The sequence below is a fragment of the Peromyscus californicus genome, unplaced genomic scaffold, assembly GCF_007827085.1.
Source record: "Peromyscus californicus insignis strain IS unplaced genomic scaffold, ASM782708v3 Scaffold_20__1_contigs__length_68692818, whole genome shotgun sequence".
NCBI classification, from domain to species: domain Eukaryota; kingdom Metazoa; phylum Chordata; class Mammalia; order Rodentia; family Cricetidae; genus Peromyscus; species Peromyscus californicus.
In genome coordinates, this window is record NW_026294503.1 from 57354821 (window position 1) to 57375694 (window position 20874).

General features: G+C 38.8%; 1 protein-coding gene across 3 annotated transcripts in view; it reads left to right on the plus strand.

The window, feature by feature from the left end:
• The window catches only part of Pdzrn4 (PDZ domain containing ring finger 4), a 336579-nt gene that overhangs the window by 230457 nt on the left and 85248 nt on the right, over window positions 1-20874 (plus strand). The gene's annotated exons all lie outside the window — the stretch shown is intronic.

The window sequence follows — 20874 nt, forward strand, 5'->3', positions numbered from 1 at the left end:
GAATGAAGACCATTCTTCCTCTGTGGTTAAGTAATTTCTGTATGTCAGGTCTGAATGTTTTGTGCTCATGGGACACTGGTACAGAATTCCTCCTCTCTCAATGCTAAGATTAGAAATTTAAGGGCACGATCTTGAGTATGTCAGCAATTTCTTTTCTTGCAATAGCTACATCCGTTACTAGGCACCTGTTGTGACAGTGGCTAGGCTATTTTTTGTCTAAATGTCTTTGGTGTCCTTTATTGGTGAGGGTATTTTTCAATCCTCTTCTTGTTTTGATACTGTTCATAAAACTTGGGGGACTGACTGATACCAGCTCATGGCTAGGTCACCACATAGCATAGATACTTACATAGTTAAGTCAAATCAGTTGATATTTGAAATTCTTAGGTAAAATATATTCACATCCATACGTGTATGTGAGAGAACAGTGTGTGCGTGTGTGTATGTGTGTGTGTGTGTGTGTGTGTGTGTGTATGCATGCATGCGCTTGTGTCTGTCTGTGTGTCAGTATATTATACTACGAATATAAGTTTTCAATGAAGTAAGAAATCTTGTTGAGATTTCAGTTTCTCTGACACTGACTTAACATTGAGTATTAAAGCATAGTGTGCTCTGAAGATAACAACTTGCTCCTACTATAGGCTTTACATTATGGCATGTGTTGTGAGAAGATTTACGCCCCCATCAATGTACCTTTGTGAATGTAATTAAAAAAACAAATAAAGCAACATTGCTGTTTAACTTTTCTGCTCCCAGCGTTAGCTGACAAATAGAGACTTGGACATTTTCTGTTCGTCAACCTAGGCAGAGTAAGATAGGAGAGATGACATAGGGAGACAGTGTCACTCAACTCGATGAGAGCTCCAGGCTGATGACGCTGGTGTCCTGTACAAGGATGAACACATAGGGTTTCAGCAGAAGGTGGCATGGAGAAGATGAGAAGTGGTACTGAAAACACACCTAACTAAAATATAACTGAGATGCTCCAGGATTTCAAGCCTAAAGTATAGAAGTTATATTATGGTTTCTGGTGTTGTATTTTTAGGGGATTTCCATGTCTGTGACTATGTGTGTCTCTGTGTCTCTATCTGTTTCTTCTGGTTCTTCATTGGCTCTTCTTTTTTCTGTTTGTTTCATCCTATTCTGGTTTGTTTTTTTTTTTAAATCTTACTTTATCGTTATTTAAGTCTGTATTCTAATGAGAGAGAGAAAGGTGTAGATTTGGGTGAGTAGGGAGTTGGGGAGGATCTGGGGGAAGAGTAATCAGAATATATTATATAAAAATATATAAAAGTTAAAATAAACAACTAACTTTTGATAAGTACTTATTCTAATAGGTAAAATTTCAAAACTATCTCCAACCCTTCCCTGTGTACATGAAGATATATTTGGTATTGAAAAGATGTTCCCAACCATATGGCCCCCAAACATTTGTCTTCACAATTTCCCAAGGGCCTCAATTTTACCTCTAGTTATTGTCTGTGTTAACCAAGTCATGGTCTCTCATCACTAACAATGTCACTCATCAGACCCTGGTCATCTCTTCCTTTCTCTTCCAGCTCTAACCACCCATCTCTGGACACTTAATTCAGCGACTCTCCACCAGTCACATTTTCCTTCCCAGAGCTACCAAAGGATCCTTTCTCAGGCATGAGATAACTTACATGTCTATTCCCAAATCCATTTTGTCTGCACGCACAAGGCCAATTTGCTAGTTTGGCATTCCACCCTCCCTTGTGCTATTCTTCAACATGAAAATGAACCTGGCAAACCGTTCTCATCACATTGTAGCCACAAGCCTTCTTTCCAGCGTGCCTCAGATCTAGCCATGTTTTCCTGGCTCCAATTATTTTCTATTTGGAAATAGGTTCCTTAGAGCTTCCTTCAAAACAAATTCGGGTCCAAGGCTTCTGTGGAGTTTTCCATGATCATTAATAATAGTGACGGTTCTTTGTATTCTCATGAGAGTCATTGTTCACAATGCCAAGTTAGCAATTGGGAAAAGCTATGTGCAATTCTGTTTATCTTTTGTGCATGCATGCTCTATCTCTACAAGTAAAACCCGAGAGCCTCTCCACACAGAAACCACACCCCATGCCTTATGCCCACTTTCAAATCTAGCACTGATTGCATTGCTTTACATAGGCTGAACATTTTGTGCGTAATCCGTATAATGTAAAAAGTATGATGATATAGCAATGGTTTATCTAGAAATTTTTAATTTTATCATTTAGATGAAAGTAATACAATAGCCACACAGACTGGGTTAAATATGTGATGTGAACTTCATTAAAACCACATCAAACCATTCCAGAAAAGCTGGGCTGAGTGGCACACACTTCCATTCCCCCATACTTGGTAGGCTGAATAAGGAGGATGGTGAGTTTCAGATCAGCGTAGGTTAAATGAAACCTTGTTTCAAAGCATTCCCAAAACAGGCCAGGGATGTAGCTCAGTTAGTAGAGTATTCACCTAGCATGCCCAAGACCTGGATTCTACTCCTCACACTGTATAAACTAGATATAGTTGCATATGCCTGTGGTCCCAGCATTCAGGGGGTGCAGGGATGAAGATCAAGAGTTCAATGTCATCCTATACCTCCTATGGTCAAAGGCGGCCTGGGATACATGAGACACTGTCTCAAAACTGTGTTTATTAAGACATAATTGTTATTGATTGAGTTTGTGGGTTGACAATGTCTGGACTGTGGGTTAGCTTCTTTCTCTTTTAGTCTTCTCTTCATGGTCACAAATGGCTGCCATAGCTTCAAGCATATTCCTTTTTAAATATTTATATCGATTACTTTAAAGTATTGTATGCATGTGTTTTTATGAATGGATATATGCCTATCAGTACATATGCTGGCAGAGCCCAGAGGGTACTGTATCCTCTGGAGCTGGAATTACAGGCCTCGTGACAGCCCAGTATGTGTGTTTTGAACTCAAATTGGTCCCCCTAAAAGAGAAGTTATATTTCTGGCCCCTCCTACATATTCCAAAGTGGGAAATCAGACACATTTTTGCCTTTTCCTGTCCTTCTTTTATCAAGATTTTTTAAAAAAATTATATGTTGCATCATTAAGTTGAAAAAAACTTAGTCATGGTGTATGATCTTAATGTGTTCTTGGACTTGACTTGAAAATGTCTTCTACATTTATTTTCAATGAGGAAATGGGTTTATAATTTCTTTAGTTATATCTCTATCTCATTTTGGTATCAGGGTAATACTGGCCTTAAAGGATGTGTTTGGTAGCATCCCTTTCTTTCCTGTTTTGTGGAACAGTTTGGGCAGTATTGGTTTTAGATCTTTCTTTAAAAGTTGGTAGAATTTGTCCAGTCCTGGGCTATTTTTTGTGGGGGAGATTTTTAATTTAGTCTCTCTTTCTTGGAGGTCTATTCAGTTCTTTATAGCTTCTGTATTTAACTTTTGTCATGTAAGTTTAGAAATTTATCCAGTTCATTTAGGTTTTCTGGGCTTGGGAAATGTAAGTTTTTAAAGTATTCCCTGTTGATTTTCTGGATTAGATTGGAATCTGTTGTAACAACTCCCTTTTCATCTCTAATTCTTACTTTAAGTCTTCTCTGTTAGCAGTTTAGCTATAGGTTTGTTAATCTTGTTAATCTCTTGAAAGAACCAATTCCTTGATTAATTTTGTGCATTTTGATTTTTTCTAACTTCTACCAATATTTATACTTTCTTGCCACTTAGTAAGTCTTACTTAATCTTCTTGTTTTTCTAAAGCCTTGAGGTGCATCATTAGTTATTTGTGTGTTCTCTCCAGTTGGATCTCATTTTTTAACTGGTCACTTTTTTTTGGTAGTTTATTTATTGGTAAACTCAAGCTATTTCTATATAAGCTTATTACTGAGAGAGACTTGCTGTCCCCAATGATTTTGTTAGTTGATGTTTAAGTTGATTTGGATTTTATGTATTTCTCTTCATCATCTGTAGTTAGTATTAGAGATTTTCTAATTTGATGTGTCAGAGAGCATCAGTTCCTTCCTAGCTCTTTCCTATTCATCTGTTCCTCTAATGGAATGTATTCCGTCCTATGCTTTCATGAATGAGTCATGAACATTCATCTGTTCCCCAAATGCAATGTATTCCTTCCTATGTTTTCATGAATGAGATTGTCATTTTCTTCCTTCATGCATAGTATTTTTTTAAGAATTTTCTGCAATAATTTCCATATATTGCTTCATTTGCCTTTGTCTAGAGATGTCCCCACTTCTCCTTCAATTTTAAGGCATAGCTTTGCTGGGTATAGAAATTTGGATTGGTAGTTTTTTTACTTTCTGGGCTTAAAATGCATCATAACATGCTTTCTTGCTTTTATGATTACTGATGAATGATGTGATGCTATTCTGCTGTTTTGTGTGAGTTGTCCCTTACAGCTTTTAGCTTTCTTTGCTTTGTATATTTGACATCTTGACTATGATATGTTGTAGGGAAATTCTTCTCTGATCATGTCTGTTGGGGTTCTAAATAACATGTGCTTCTCAATTTACTTCTCTGGGTTCTGGGGAATTGGCTACTATAGTTTCATTAAGTTAGATGTCTCTTCTTCTGTACCACAGAATCTGAGGTTTGGTCTCTTGACTATATCCCAGAGTTCTTGGAAGTACTGGTCATGTTTAATCATTTCTTTATCTATGTCTGGAATTTATTGTTGTCTCAACTTTTTCCTTTATCCCTGAAGTTTGTTCCTCTGCTTGGTCTTGTCTGTTGGTGATGCCTTTCTACTGTGTTTTTTTCCTTGTGACATTTCCATAATTTATGTTAGATACTTTTTCAATGTTTCTATTTGCTTGTTAAATTTTTCTTTATTATTTTTGTATTTTTCTCATACTTGCCATTTTATTCATTGGGTAACTGTGTTGCCTCAGTTGATGGTTTCAGTTCATTAATCTGCCTACTTGAATTACCAATCATTTCTTTTTTTTTAAGTTGAACTCCTAATTCTCAGTGATTTAGTTTTCCATTACTCAAGGTTTGAGAGGTTGGAATGTATTGTGGTTAAGTCTTACGTCGCTTGTGTTTCTTAGTTGTGTTTGCGTATTTATTGAGATGTATGTGTGTCCTGTTTGAACTGTTCTCCTTTTGCCTACTCTTTGGCTGTATCATTTTTGTGAGTCCCCTTAGAGGATAATTTTGCTAGAAACTACATTTCCTGGTGCTACTTTGGGTGGAGGGAGGTGACAATAATGCTCTTCCCTAACTTACCAGCAGTCCAGGATTGGCTTTGTTGTTAGAGACACTTGTTTGCTTCTTGTGTGTCCATTTAGGGTTCAGAGATCTCAGTGTTGGGATTCTGGTTAGAGAGGGTAGATACTTCTAATGGAATAAGTAATATGTACATTTAAATAGTGAAACAAGGAAGGAATAGAGAAATGAGAAAGAATTTGAAGTATGAATTAAAAATGATATATGTGAGTCAGAGGTATGAATAGTAGTAGAGGTATGATAGAAAGTAGAAAATAAAGTTTGTTTTTAGGCGTAGAAAAGTACACAAAGGAAAGTCACAAAAGTCTTCTCAGGAGAGGCAGAAGTTGAAATATAGTAGCTTAACAATTAATATATAATATTGTAAATATACTAAAAATTTGGGAGGGAACTTAAACAACTAAAACGTTTTATAAAATTTCAAGAGGCAATAACATGAAATAGACGACATTATGTTTTAACCCAAATTTTTCCCCTCATTAAGGTGACGCAGCTTCCCCCCCGTCCCCCGTTCCTGTCTTTTGTAATGGTCTCACAATTTGGGGAAATGACGCTTTTCTCAGCAGCTGAGACATGTGGGTCCATGTGTCCTCCTGACAAAAGAGACTTTCGTGACCATAGACGACTTCCTTCCTAAGTTTACTCTAATTGCTCCCTAGTAAGTTACAACCCCACCCCTTGTGAATTCGGGCTCAAATGTTCCACAGCAGTACTTCCTGTGATTTGCCTCTGACAGGACATGAAAGCCCTCCCACTGAAGTACCTTTGTGTGCTGGTTCTGGGCTCCACAACACAATGCTCCCTTGCAGTCAGTCGCCAGAGTGGCGGGGGATGGGGAGTCATTTTCTCTGCCTGGCAGTCTCATGCTCAGGGTCTCTGGTCACCGCTGTACTCAATCTCTTGTGTTTTCCCTGTTCTAGGCAGTTCTTTTTGCATGGGGTTCACTGTCCAAGATACTCAACACTGCTTTATGGTGGTCAATGAGGCATCTTCAGGGTTCATCAATTGTGCCATTTCCATGGGCAGTTCACTGGCAGAGACATATATGGGTCATCAGAAGGGTATGCATGGCAGCCATGGCCCTGCCGCTGCCTCAATGGTGGTAGCATTGGCAAGTGTCCAGGTCCATTCATGGGAGACGTTTGTTGGAACATAGGGAAAAAAATCTGCTCATTCAGTAGGTTAGGGAGTCAGAGGGAGCAGCTTGACCCATGGTACAGCAGCCCTGATATTTCTCCTTCCCTTGCTTGCTCAGACGTGACCTACAGTCCACCATCTTAGCAGAAATGCCAGGCTTCGTGGTTATCTTTGCATCTCAGCTGAGTTTTGAAGTTCCAGCTATAAAGAAGTACTAACCCTGTCAGTAGGCTGAGGAGACACCTGGTACTTAGTAAGGCTTGACAACAGTGAAGCCCAAGCACATTGACCTCTGACAGGTGAGGCTGTGCACAAGGTCATGTGGGAGCACGAGAGGCCAGGGGAGTTGAATCCAAGATCAGTTCTACTTAGCAGAATCATAATTTCCCTAACTTATATGTTGCTTTTTATTTGTACAAATGAAAAAAAAAAGTCTCCTTGAGAAAACTCACATCAACATTAAAAATAATGTGCATTTTGAGGAATCAGCAAGAAATAGAACTTCTCGTGAGATATATATGCAGCATCAAGATGTAGCCTTGATTTTGGCTGATGTTTAGAAGATCTTAATACTTTTCAGTTTTGATCCTTTTGTTATGTGATTGGTTATAAATATAGTCCACAACCTAACTTGTTGATTTTTATCATTTTTTTAAAAATTGTATGTGTGTGTGCGTGCATGCGTGTGTGCGTGCTCATGTGCATATGCACACATGTGCAAGCATGTTATAGCACTTATGGAGGTCCAACAACTCTGTGGAGTCAGCTCTCTGCTTCTATCTTGACATGGGTTCCAGTGGTTGAACTCAGGTCATCATACTTGTGCAGCAAGTGGCAAATGATTTTCCCTACTGAGCCATCTCTCATGCCCCTTGTCTTCATTTTTATATTCCCTTTTTAAGGAAAAATACCATTATTTTTTCAGTAAGCTCGCAAAGACTTCAAAGACAAAATATCAAGATGAGAAAAAAATCATATATGTCTCTTCTGAGGTTTTCTTGGATTCTTATGGCACCTCGGGACTTTTGGAGAGCAGGATATTAAATATTTCTTTTCCTCTTTCAAAGCAATTGGAGGGAAGAGTGAGTAGCTGAGGTTTCTCCCACCCCTATGTGGGGAGCTTTATAGATAATGTAGCATTGATGTATGGCATGCTGCTCCTTTCTAAAAGCATCAGGAATATTAAAACACTCCTATTATCTGTGCTTAGCCTCGAGTCTCCTTTAATGATCCTCCCAGATCTTGCAAGAACTCAGACTAAATCGACTCTATGAGTTCAAATAGTAGAAACATGGTGTCAATTAATGGCTCTTGTCAGGACCCATAAATTATGGTATCTGTTAACCATTTTTATATTTGCTAACGGTAGTTGGGCAGCTCATTAAAGCATCTCGCCTTTGCACTGATGTGTTCCTTAAAAGAAAAACCAGCCAATCAGATCGATCTCTGTGGCTGAACTCAGAGTCCAGTATCACACACATTACATTTCCATGGGTAGAACCTTCTTCTCTGACATTTGAATGTATGTTCTTATCTAAAATTTTTATACCCATTCTTTGTTGTATCCCAATCTTAAAAGATACACCTTACAAGTTATTAGATTAAAACACAGGAAACATTCATCTGTAAAATCCTGCTCTCTCTTTTGTTCAGATATCTATGAAGTTTAGCTTATTTTACATGAGCGAATGCTGATCAATGTAATTGGTAGGATTCATACCTCTTTTCCTCCTGCCACATGAAACTTAAAATGATAGTTGGGAATAATCATTCATAAATCCTAGGATTAAGAGTAAACCTGGGAGAGTTCTCAAATCTGAATCCTCTCTCCTCAGAATCACAGCACTGAAGTAGTTATTTTCCAGGAGAACTGACTAGCTTGATATTACTAACGATAATGCCATTTCTTATTTTAGTACAGTAGTCAAGAACTTGGGGTCAAACCCTGCCATCCATGAACAAGCTATCTGAGCTATGACATTTAAGATCATTTACCCCCTCATTTACAATAGAGAGAACCTCCTGCCACTGCAAGAAATGAACGCGTGCAAGGACCATATTAAACACTTTATACTAACTGTGCTACATAAATGTTGACCAGAATTGTTTTCTATATTCTGTCTCATATAATATAACCCTGACTGATCAAGGACTATGAAGGCCAAACTGTTCATGACAGATATGGTGAGGGATCTGTCTGCACTGTCATGTCTTGGCACAAGACTGTGTGCCCTGCTCATCCGGAGATAACAGGACCTTAGCTTAGAGGCTGACTGTCCCTGTGGATTAAATCTGGTATGGAAGTGACAGCTCAGGAAATTCCCAGCATGCCATGATTCATAGAAAGTGTTACTATTTTTACATGTGTGGCTACAAAAAAGCCATTTAAGTCTAGACCTTCCCCACCTCACTTTATTTACATATAAAAATACATGGAAAGGGGAAGTTAAAAATCTCCTGAATGCAAACAGAACTAAATCAGTGCTTATAAGTTTATAAAACCATTATAATTGGAGCAAACTATTTTAAGTAAAGGACAAGTTGGTCTGTATAATATAGAGAAGCCAGAAACCATTTCTTGGGTGGGAAGTTATGGATTGTAGTAGTCTTGAACTGGAACTTGAGGCAAAGCAGGTTACCCATGCCAGTGCCTGTCTTTGCTATGATTCAAGCTCAACAACAAAATTTAGCCAGAAATGTAACTAAAGATATGCTACTAACAGACCGTGTCCTTTACCCTGCAAAAGCTTCTCAGTTTCAAAAGGTCCTATTTATTAATTGTTGCTGTCAGTGTCTGTGCTACTGACAGACACTGAGATGTTATATTTAGGAAGTGCTCTCAGGTGCCAATGTGTTCAAGATTACTTACTACTTTCTCTTCTATCAGGTTCAGAGAAACTGGATTTATGTTGAGATCTTTGATCCACGTAGACTTAAGTTTTGTGCATGGTGACAGATATGGATCTGTTTGCAATCTTCTACATGTTGACATCCAGTTATACCAGCACCATTTGTTGAAGATGCTTTCTTTTTTCCATTGTACAGTTTTGACTTCTTTGTCAAAAATTAAGTGTTCATACATATGCGGATTAACGTCAGGGTCTTCAGTTCTGTTCCATTGGTCTACATGTCGGTTTTTATGCCAGTACCAAGCTGTTTTTATTACTGTAGCTTTATAGTAGAGCTTGAAGTTGAGACCATGATTGGAAAAAGTACAGAGACAACTAGCCAAACTAGTGGAAATACATGAACTGTTAACCAATAGCTAAGGAACCCCTATAGAACTGGACTAGGCCCTCTGGATAAGTGAGACAGTTGTTTAGCTTGAACTATTTAGGAGGCCTTTTTGGAACCTAGTGCCTGTGCTGAGACACTTTGCTCAGACTTGGTGAAGGGAGGAGGGGATTGGACCTGCCTCAACTGAATGAATGTACCAGGCTCTGCTGACTCTCAAGGGGAGACCTTGCCTTGGAGGAGGTGGGAATAGGGGGAATAGGGGGTACGTTGGGAAGAGAAGGCTGGGGGTGGGAAGAGGGAGGACAGGGGGATCTGTGGTTGATATGTAAAAAGAATAGAAAATCTCTTAATAAAAAGAAAAGAAAAAATAAAAATAAATAAATAAAAAGCAAAAAAAAAGATACACTACTAAATTTTAGGATGAAACACTTTAACAATTTAAAACTAAGAGAGGAAGCTGGGGAAAGACTCAGACAGTGAAATGAGCGTGGAGATGCAAATTTGGATCGCCATAGCCCATGCAGAACTCCAGGAAGTATGTTGATAAGCACCTGTAATTGCAATGCTGTGCAGACAAAGACCCCTGGAGCTCACTGAGCAGCTAGTATTGTTGAATCAATGAGCTCCAGGCGCAGTGAGAGACCCTGCCCTGAAAACAGTGGAAAGTGATTGAAGAATATATTTGGCATTGATCTCTGTTCTTCACACGTGCAAACATATTTACACATGCACACACATTTGTGCACACACACACACATACACACCCATATATATATATATGGGTGTGTATGTGTGTAAAACAAGAAAAATTGTATTTGGAAGAGAAAACTGAAAAGTAATGGTAGCTTTGTCAATATTAAGTAAGAAAAAAATCAGTTGTTTCCAGATTTAAATACAACAAAATAATGAATACCATATACCTATGATATAATATTGTACTATTTTTAAAGGAAAATTTTATTTTAGATTTTTGTTACTGGCCATTTTCAACTATAGTCTTGATGACCACTTGGCAGAGATACTGTAAAAAGAGATTCAAATATTGAGACAAAGTAAATAGAATTGCTTCCAAGGCCCCCTCCCTTTTTAATAGTGTAAATGAAAAGAAATGTGTACTCAATTTTGGTAAATACAATTCTTGAAATACTTCCTTAGGGTGATGGAGAGATCATTCTGTGGTTATGAACACCTGATGCTCTTGCAGAGGACCTGGATTAGGTTCCCAGTAGCCCCATATGGCAGATCCAAACCTTCTGTTAACTCCAGTTATGGGGGTTCTGATTCTGTCTCCTGGATTCTGAAGGCACTATGTACATATTATGCAACCCATACGTGAAAGCAAACACTCATACACATAAAATAAATGCATCATTTAACGAAAAAAATACTTTTTGAATTATATTGGTGTGATGGTTTAAATGAAAATGGTCCCCATAGGCTCATATTATTAAATACTTTATATGGATATGTTCTATAAGCTGTGAATGTGTTGCTCTGATTGGTTGATAAATAAAATGCTGATTGGCCAGTAGCCAGGCAGGAAGTATAGATGGGACAAGCAGAGAAGAGAATTCTGGGAACAGGAAGGCTGAGTCAGGAGTTGCCAGCCAGCCAGAGAGGAAGCTAGATGTAAAAGTACCAGTAAGCCACAAGTGATGTGGCAACTTATAGATAAATAGAAATAGGTGAATTTAAGATATAAAAACTAGATAGCAAGAAGCCTGAGCCATTAGGCCAAACAGTTTAAATAATATAAGCGTCTGTGTGTTTACTTGGGTCCAAGTGGCCGGCTGCAGGGCCGCAGGGCCGCAGGAGCTGAACAGAACCAGGAAAAATTTACCTACAAATACTTGGTCCCCAACTGGTGGGAATGCTTTGAAGGGTTAGGAAGTTTGGCCTTGTTGGGGGAAGTGTGTCACTGGAGGCCGACTTTGAGATTTTAGAAGAGCTATAGGTTCCCAGTGATCTCCTTCTGCCTCGTGGTTGTGAATCAGGATGTGAGCTTTCACCTGTTCCTTCATTCTACTATTATAGACTCAAGCCCTCTGAAACCATAAGCCAGGTTAAATACTTTCTTGGTTATGATGTTTTGTCACAGCAATAGATAAATAACTAAGAGGGTTTGTATTAAAAAATTTGAGACATACTATGCTTAGTGTTGGGTTTATGATCAACCCAACTGTTTCCAAGTCCCATGGCATACAGATATTCACAGAGTAATACAAAAATACTTAATTTTTAATAATCCTAGTCTAATTTTTTGACTAACCTAGTTTTAACTTTTAATAATGCCTAGTAATTGCAAGAATGGTATTAAACAAGATCATTCTAGAGACAGTTAAGGGCTCCTTAGGGGTTGTTTTGTCAATATTGCAAGGGAAATAGAAATTGACATAAAGGTAACAGATGGGCAGGGATAACAGAGAAGGCATAAGACAGTTTGAGCAAACCAGAATGATACAAAAATAAGTCAGAGTAAAAAATATAGAGGAAAGCTTTATTGAAAAATTGTGCTTCTTGGAAAAGCAGCCAGGAGTAAAATTCCACTTTCATGGTCACTGTGAGGTCATAAGGCCCTTTAATGGGAAAGTGGTCACAAAGAGTTCATAAAGCTAATTAGTGGGTGCTTGGTCACTGTGAGGTCAGATCGCAGCTTTGTGAGCTCGTTGTGAGTTCACAAGCCTGCCTAGCAAGCATGTGGTTGCCACACTGAGTGCATTCCCTGTTCATCTCTCAACACTCACATGGTGTCTAGCCCCCGTCCTGGTTGTCCATAAACCCCTCAGAAATGTTTCTACTCTGGACCTTTGTAATGGCTTGTTGTTCACTACTTGGCTTGTCCAGATGGACATAGGAACATTCCATTTTCTCCTAATTAAATCATTGCTTACATTTAATTAATGACATCTTTACTTACTGTGTACCAAGAGAAAAATGGTGACTCCCTTTCCTCTCAAGCCTTCTTCTCATGATCACTCTTTTTCATAACATTTGACACATAACTATCTTCCAAGAAATTAAAAGTAATTGAATACACATTCCCTTTACTGTTTTTCTCAGTTGCGGATGCCATAAGGTCAGGGATTTAGTTTGATTCACTCCCTGATACTTCCTTAGTGCATAAAGTAATAGCTGGCACAAAGCAGATAATTCATGAATGAAAATTGAAGAGGGGTGCTAATCTTGGGCTCAGGAAAATTATTTTCTAATTTTCCATTTTAATTAGTATTTGAGGTGTTCTGACAGGAGCAGACTGTTGTACAAGAGAATGGTCTTGGTGTCTAATTATATTTTAAGTTATAACAGTTTTAATTACATCATTTGCCCTCTATCCTTTTGTAAGCAACCCTCAATAGTCTAGGACTTGAACTACCAGGGAACTTCAGCTTTGTATTTTAATATTGTAGACTCTAAAAATATAATTTACAAATAGAATTTCAAAAATTAGGTATTATGCAAAATACGTATCTGCATATTTGACCATATATTTACATATTTAACTCATAAGACTCATCTCTTGACATCTGGATTATCCAAAGCCTTTTTGCTTAGAATTAAAACTGTGGAAACAGAACAAGGCTCAGTCTGTGTTATGTTCCCAGCAGTACTTCCTCATTGAGCTTAACCCTTTTAACAAGGTTAGGCAATGTCCCACAGACAAGAGGTGAGCCTGTTCTCAGATGGGAGTTAGAAAGCAGTGCTCATTCAGTACACATAGTAACTGACTCCAACAGCCTTTTAGAAAACAGGAAGGTAATGCATTCTTTTTTAAATCTGGAAAACATGATTAACAGGAGGCTTAATGTAGTGATTCTGAACTGGGCACAGTCTTACCTTGAAGGGCTATTCCATCATGTCTGGAAACATGTGGTCACAAACTGTGGGAGAGGCCATCTGCTCCTAGAATCTAGTGAGTGGAGGTTAGAGATGCTGCTACATGGCCATATTACATAGCACTGTCCCTCATTAAGAAGAAAAAGGACTGCCTATCACAAAACACTGTCAATGCCACAGCTGAGAAAGCACAGCCTTAGAACACTGTGCTCTTCAGTAAGCAGTTGAGTCATGTAGGAAATCTCTTCCACACTGGGAAGGAGCTGTTACCAGCATGGTGAAGCAGTAGATGAACTTACCTCCCTATCTGGAACCTCAGCAATGTGCTCAGTGTTTGACATGGGCCCTGAGAGGAACCCACCACTCTCTAAACTAAATTTATCATTTTATCTTGAAAGTACAGACTTCATCCATTTGGGGTATTTTTCCGCGATTTCTAATTTTCCTCTTTAACATAGAAATCTTAGCTTGTTATTTGATGAATCTAGGTCATTGGTAAAATTTTAATGGTGTCATCAATTTGCCGTAGTTCTCAGCATCCTTAAGGCTTCTGAACTCAACACTTCACAGGGACCTATTGTTCTGTGCTCTGGCTTCTAACACACTCAGACATACTTAAAAAGCTTGAAAATCAGTAAGAGTTTCTATTTGCTATCATTGATTTTGATGATAAGTGGTTTTTCCCTCAGAATATAACACCCAAATTTTAAGTTAACAATCATTTTGTATATACTATACAGTGATTAACTAACTAATGTAGGTATTAGACGGAGGACAAAGGAGAAATATTTCCTGGTGGCATAAGGAGAGTGCCGGGGGGCAGTCAGGACTTTTAATCCCAGCTTTACCACTTGTGGTATGACCTTGGTAAAAATCAATTAAACCAATATTTATCTTTTATTGAAGATGTGGATAATACGTAAATCTCCTGTGGGCAGTGAGATAAACGCTGGTGAGCTAATTAATTTACAAATTGCAGGATAGATTATAAGTATGAAGCACTAATTCCTCTCATTAGTAATGACTTCACGTAAATTTGAGACACTGTAGATTGAGGGCTCCAGAATGAGAAATCCAAATTTAACTCTAGAGCAAATTGTAAGGCCAAACTGAAGACAAGTCTTCAGACTACTAACTCAATGTTCCTCTTAGTGTGATGTTTATCCTTTAGATTTGTACAATGAAAAAACAAAAGCCAGAAAGCGTTCTCTACATGTGTAAATTTCCCAAAGTTGTAGTTCACAGATGCACTGATAACCACTGAATAGAATCCTTTAGAATTCATGTTGATAACAAAGTCGAAGAATAGCTTATATAGTTTATAATGCTTTAGCTTACATATCGTTTGTTCTTTATATGTGACTTCCATATTATTATTTTATGAGACAGAGTAGGAATTCAGAACATTTAAAAATTAGATGTATTTTCTATTACCCAGCCCCCTGACAGGAGCACTATCTCATGAGTTCACCAGTGTGCAGACTCTCCTCTCTTCAGGATTGTCCCACCACCACGATTCTGAACTCCTGCCACACAAATCACCACACATATTTCAAGATCTTCTTACCAGAATGCGGAGTGGTGGGATCATACCTCTCCCAACCCATCTTCTCAGTATCAGCAGTAGACCTCAGACTCCAGCCAGAGTTATTAGAGGAATAGTCTCAGAATTTGAAAAGAACAGGGCAGGATAGGGTTCTGCACTCAAAGTGACATGCTATGCTTCAGAGAAAGCATGGGTATCATCAGGCTCTTTAACATGTCCCTATATAGTATTGCCACACTACCACACTTGCCACTTTACTGCTCTAAGTTACACACACGCACACACGCACACACACACACACACACACACACACACACACACACACACTTAGAGGAAAAAATTAAAAGGGAAAAGACTATCTTGTGTTTCTAATTACCACTAATGCTTTTTGTTCTCTCTGGAAATTGCATGCTCTGATCTAGACATGCTAAGCACTAAACACATCATCATGTATTTCATAAGAGTTATGTTTGGTCATGTGATATTAATGGTGGTCTTTGAGAACCCAGGAAAATTTCCTTTCTATGTTTTGTTCTGTTCTTTAGTTCCTAGGCCTTCATTATGCCCACCAGCATAGGATGAATAAAATATTTTCACTTGATATAATTTTAATGACCTGATTCATATCTGTTGCTTTCATACATATTCATATGAAGACCACATAACCCCAGAAAAAATGGAACTTATGCTATGAATTGATTAGCGTATTAAGCAATCGTATCAGATGCATACAAAATAATATGTTTCTATTATCTGAAATGATGGTTTTTTTTTAAGGTTAAAGCTTTATTCAACAACTTATAAGTCCAATACCATACATAACCATCTTAAAAAATATTAAGGACAGAGTGCTAGTTAAGGCTCACATCGTGAAACACCTGTACGAGGAAGGAATGCCTACAACCTAAGAGTAATTTATTAGACCGTCTCTTTTCTATGCAAAGTTCTTAGAATTTAAATCTTGCTTTCTGGACAATGCAGAAAAGGAAGGCTTAGATCATCTGAAGCACACAACTACCTCCCAATTTACAGTTTCTCTCACAAATGTTAATGAAAGGGTCAGAAGAGCAAACATGTACTATATACTATGCCATGCATGAATTCTTGAAAAGTAGAGGGGTATGCACATGCAAGTATGTGTGTGTACGTATATGTGTGTATGAGAATAATGCAAGTTTACCCCTCTAAGCAATAGCTAGGTTGCTTCAAGGAAGAGAATAGTTTTCACCCTGTGATTTCAAGTTGCAGATAGTGGAAATCGCTGAGCCTCACCTTTAAAGGGGAAGTGAGGAAAAGACTTGTTTAATGCCGAGTCTCACTATCCCAGCAATGTTTTCCAGATAGGGCTGCTTAATGTTCTTTAAAGTATGAGATTCCTGGCCCCACCCTCGCCACAAAAAAAGATCAGAATTCACTTAGCATTATATCTGCCACTCTGGATTGTTCTTATACCTTTGAAATGTCCGAGTCATTCTGGGATAGCTGCTTATAAGCTGCCACCGTGCGATGACATTTAAATCGAGTGAAAGAGATAGAGATCGTACCCTCTCTAAACAAACAGAGCCAGTTTTGCCTAGAAAGCCGGTGTGGGATGCTGTGTTCTGTCTCGCTCTTCTGTGCATACGGCATCCCACAAATTATAAATTCTGTTTCACAGAACTACAATATTTACTACCAGAGGAAAATAGATTATTAATTACAGCCAAAGGCTGCTTTGATTAAATATACAATTAATTAGCTATGCTAAGCCCATCCATCCCAGAGCTCCTAATATTTTCAGCCTGATGATTCTTCTAGTACTTTTAATTAAAATTGTTCTAAAAAGCCACAAGTTAGCTGCATGTGCACTTAAACTGAAGTTCTCTCGCAATGTTTCACCACTTTCCATATGCCACATAATTAATCTTTAGTGATTAAATGTACATAAAATCATCAGAGATGCAAAGCAATTTGTGCAGACATGGAACAATGGAGAGCTTTTACCAGGCCTTGGCAGAATCGTTTTATCTGCTGAAAATTATTTCAAAAGCATAAAGATGTTAATTGTTTGAAGGAAGTAAATTTACACAATTTACCCTTTTCCACATTCTTCCAAATACAACAAAATAAAATACACAGTATTAGGACTGAGATGTTTTGTGGTGGTCTAAGGACATGATGACTCTATTTGCTGTTACATTCAGCCTGTTGCCCTGTTTTGTTCACTTCCTAGGGCATATGTAGAGCCTATTAAGACACTCTGTTCACAAAAGACAAAGTATGTATGATAATCCCATAGTGTATACTGCACAGACACAAAGTAGTAGGGAGAAGAAGCCAAGTGCTCACAAAGTCCTGCTCCCCAAACCATTGCCTACTTGTTCCTGTTACACACCTGGATAGACCCAGAGCCCTGAGTAAGTGCAGATCTGCCTACGGTCTCGCTGCTGTTTCCTTGATGGTCTTTCTGTTTGAATGCCTTATTGACTGTGTCTTCTACAGAAAAGGGATGAGCACCCAGGTAGTGTTTACATCTGCACTTCGTCCCTTCTGTGAAGCTGTTCCAGCTGACAGTGTCATTCCACATACGCTCCAGGACAGACCTTGAACAGGCATAGTTGCTATTTTAAATAAATGTCTTCACTTTGGTCTTTCACAGCCTTCTATTTTCTCTTTTTCAAAGATTTATTCCTTTTATGTGTGTGTGTTTGTACATATATTGTATATATTTATCTGTCTGTCTACATATGTATACATATATATGTACAAACACACACACACACACACACACACACACACACACACACACACACACACACACACACACAACACATGTGTCCACTACTCACAAAGGCCAGAAGTAGAGGCCAGATTTCTGAGTACTAGAGTTACAGGATATTGTGAGCTGCCCAATATGGGAGCTGGGAATAGAACCCAGGTCCTCTGGAAGATTAACACATATTTTTAACCACTGAGCTGTCTCTCCAGCCCTTCCATCCTTTGGTAATATAAACTATTTCTTTTCTAAACTTATGAGTTTGAGAAAGTGGCGAAAAGGACATTGAGCAGGTTTGACCTGTAGATGTCAATGCTTTGAAACTCCCCTATGGACCTGGCCTTTCCACAGTGGGTTTACATCATAGACTGAGTTCTACCAGGTAGCAGAGTATATTCAAGTGTCAGAATTGATTATTATAAATAATTTAAACTTTCTGCCCCTCCTAAAATCATGTCAATTTGTTCAGATTTGGGCCCATCCTTTCACATTGGTATGAAATGCTTCTCTTCCTTTAGGCTTTAGGCTGGAGATGCCACTGGTGGAGAAGTGGACCATACAAGTCCTTTCTACTGATGCTTCTCTTGTTCTAAAGCTATTACATATTCCACTTGGAACAGTTTATATCCCACGGGATGTATTTTGGAAGAGGTTCTTATAAAGCATGTGGAAAGAGGGAGAGAAGGAAAAAGATGATTGATTGATAGATAGATAGATAGATAGATAGATAGATAGATAGATAGATAGATAGATAGATAGAGAGAGAGAGACTTATAGTGTGGCAATCTCCTACTTAGCCAGGCGGAAACAACTCAAAAGATCAGAGTTTGAGGCTACTAGAAGTAGGTATTTTCTAAAGCAACCACTGAAATTGGAAGCCTGCAAAAGATGCACTTCTATAAAGAATACATTTATGGTTTTATGATCCGCTTTTAACTTTCACAGTTCACATTCCTGCTCAATGTGAACTTAACTGATCAGAGTGCAAAACACAGCAAGGTTGCGTGGAAAGCTGCTTATGTGATTTGACCCACAAGAATAAGATGAATGGGAGTATCCAAGCTCCATTTCACAACCCTTTCAATATCTTCTCCCACTTGGACTTTGCTATGCTGCCTAGCCTCAGCAGAGGCACACATCACTTCTCCCTGTTTCCTTCCTAGTGATTTCTCTGCTTACGTTCAGTTACTTCTCAAAGCCTTTAGAGTGATTCTCCTAAATATGAGACCTTGTAGCTCTCAAAAGAAAGGCATTGCAAACAAACCCCTCAGCGTGGCCTGTAGACAGCAATGGGATCCTTGTCAGCCTCCACTCTTGGCTTCTCTGTACCCTCCACACAGTCCTCAGAAGACCTGCCCTTCCATGCCTTCAACCCAGGATTCCTTCCCTTTATTTTGGCAGTTTATAAATCTCTTCACTGTTCAAGATCCATCTCCTGGGTCAAAGGTTGGAGTGACACCATGTTGTCCCAAAGAATTGTTAACACTGCTATTAAAATCTTTGCATTTTTATTCCTGACTATGCATCTTGAAATATAAAACTTGAGTTTCAAAAATAAGCAATAAACAATAAACTAGGCATGATCTTGGACAGAATACACTTATGTACATAATATACTTTGATCATATTTCCCCCATTACCCTCTCTTATACCCCCATAGCCCTTTCTTCTTCCCAGCAAGTCCACTCCCAACTTACATGTCCTATTCCCCCTTTGGCGGCCCAATGCCTTTAATTAGGGTTGCCTCCATGAACATGGGGGCAAAGTTATTTACTAAACAAGGCTAGCTTACCAGTAGCTATACCTCCAAGAAATATAACCCACCTTCCCTCAGCAACTACTCACTACCTGTAGCTCCCCAGAGTGTGGGACAGTCTCCTGAATCCCTCCCTCACTGTGGTACATGTTGAGGGTCACAGTCTTGTGCAGGTCTTGCCTAGGTGGTACAACCTTGTTGGATTTTGTTGTTGTTGGTTTTTTTTTTTGTTTTTTGTTTTTGTTTTTTTACAACCATTTGTGCTCTGATTACAAAGATCAGAGCAAGACTTCCCCCAAGGGCCAGAAGCATATTTCCTTTTCTTTAGCACACTGGGAAAAATGAATTTAACTACTAGCAGCTTTTTAATGGGTTGTTTAGTTGCAATGAAATTTTGTTATTCGTGAAAACTTTGAATTGATTTTAATACTGTTTCCCTTGTTTGTGACTTTTGTCTTTTCATTCTCGGACCTGTTTCACACAATGCTATGTCTCTCCAGCAGAATTTCTCATTAAGTTTGAGATGGTTGGATCTGATATGTCAAAGACTCAACAGATCGGTTATTAATAACCACCTGCATGAGCTGTACATTATCTTAGGAAGTGAAAGGTCAGGGCATAGTGGTTATCCTTTCATTTCATCGGTGGACTCCTCTCTATGGACTTTCAGTCATTACTCACTGCTTATAGAGCCACTCGAGATATAAAATGTCTTTTTGTAGCAATGAGAGAACTCCCACAATTAGCCAGGAGGCAGCCATTTATCTTTTTAAACAGCTTAGCTTGGAGAACAAGATGCTTGGTGATATTCACCAAATGAATTGTTATGACAGTGATAAAGTTGGTGATACCAGTTTGGGATTTTTGCCTATAGGGATGTGAGTTTGTGCATGTGCATGCATGTTCACATTCATTGAAGACAGAAAATCAATTACAGGAGTGAGGCTGTGTTTTTTCAAAGGCATACAAAAGGGGGGTAGGGCGCAGGTTGGAGATGACTCAGCAGTTAAGAACATTTGCTACTCCTCCAGAGGACGCTGAGTTGGGTTCCTAGCATCCATTTGGGCAGCTGCATAACCTATTATAACTCTAGTTCCAGAGGATTCCACACTCTCCTCTGGCCTCAAATGACACATACGTACAGTTGGCATGCACACACATACACAGACACAGACACACTACTTTAAATCTTATCTAGTGCCTATGGTGAGATAGTACCTATGGTGAGATACCTTGTGCAGCCTTGGTGCAGGGGGGAGAGGCTTGGACTTGCCTCAACTGAATGTACCAGGCTCTGCTGACTCTCCATGGGAGACCTTGCCTTGGAGGAGGTGGGAATGGTGGGTTGGTTGAGGAGGAAGGCTAGGGGGCAGGTGGAGGGAAGAG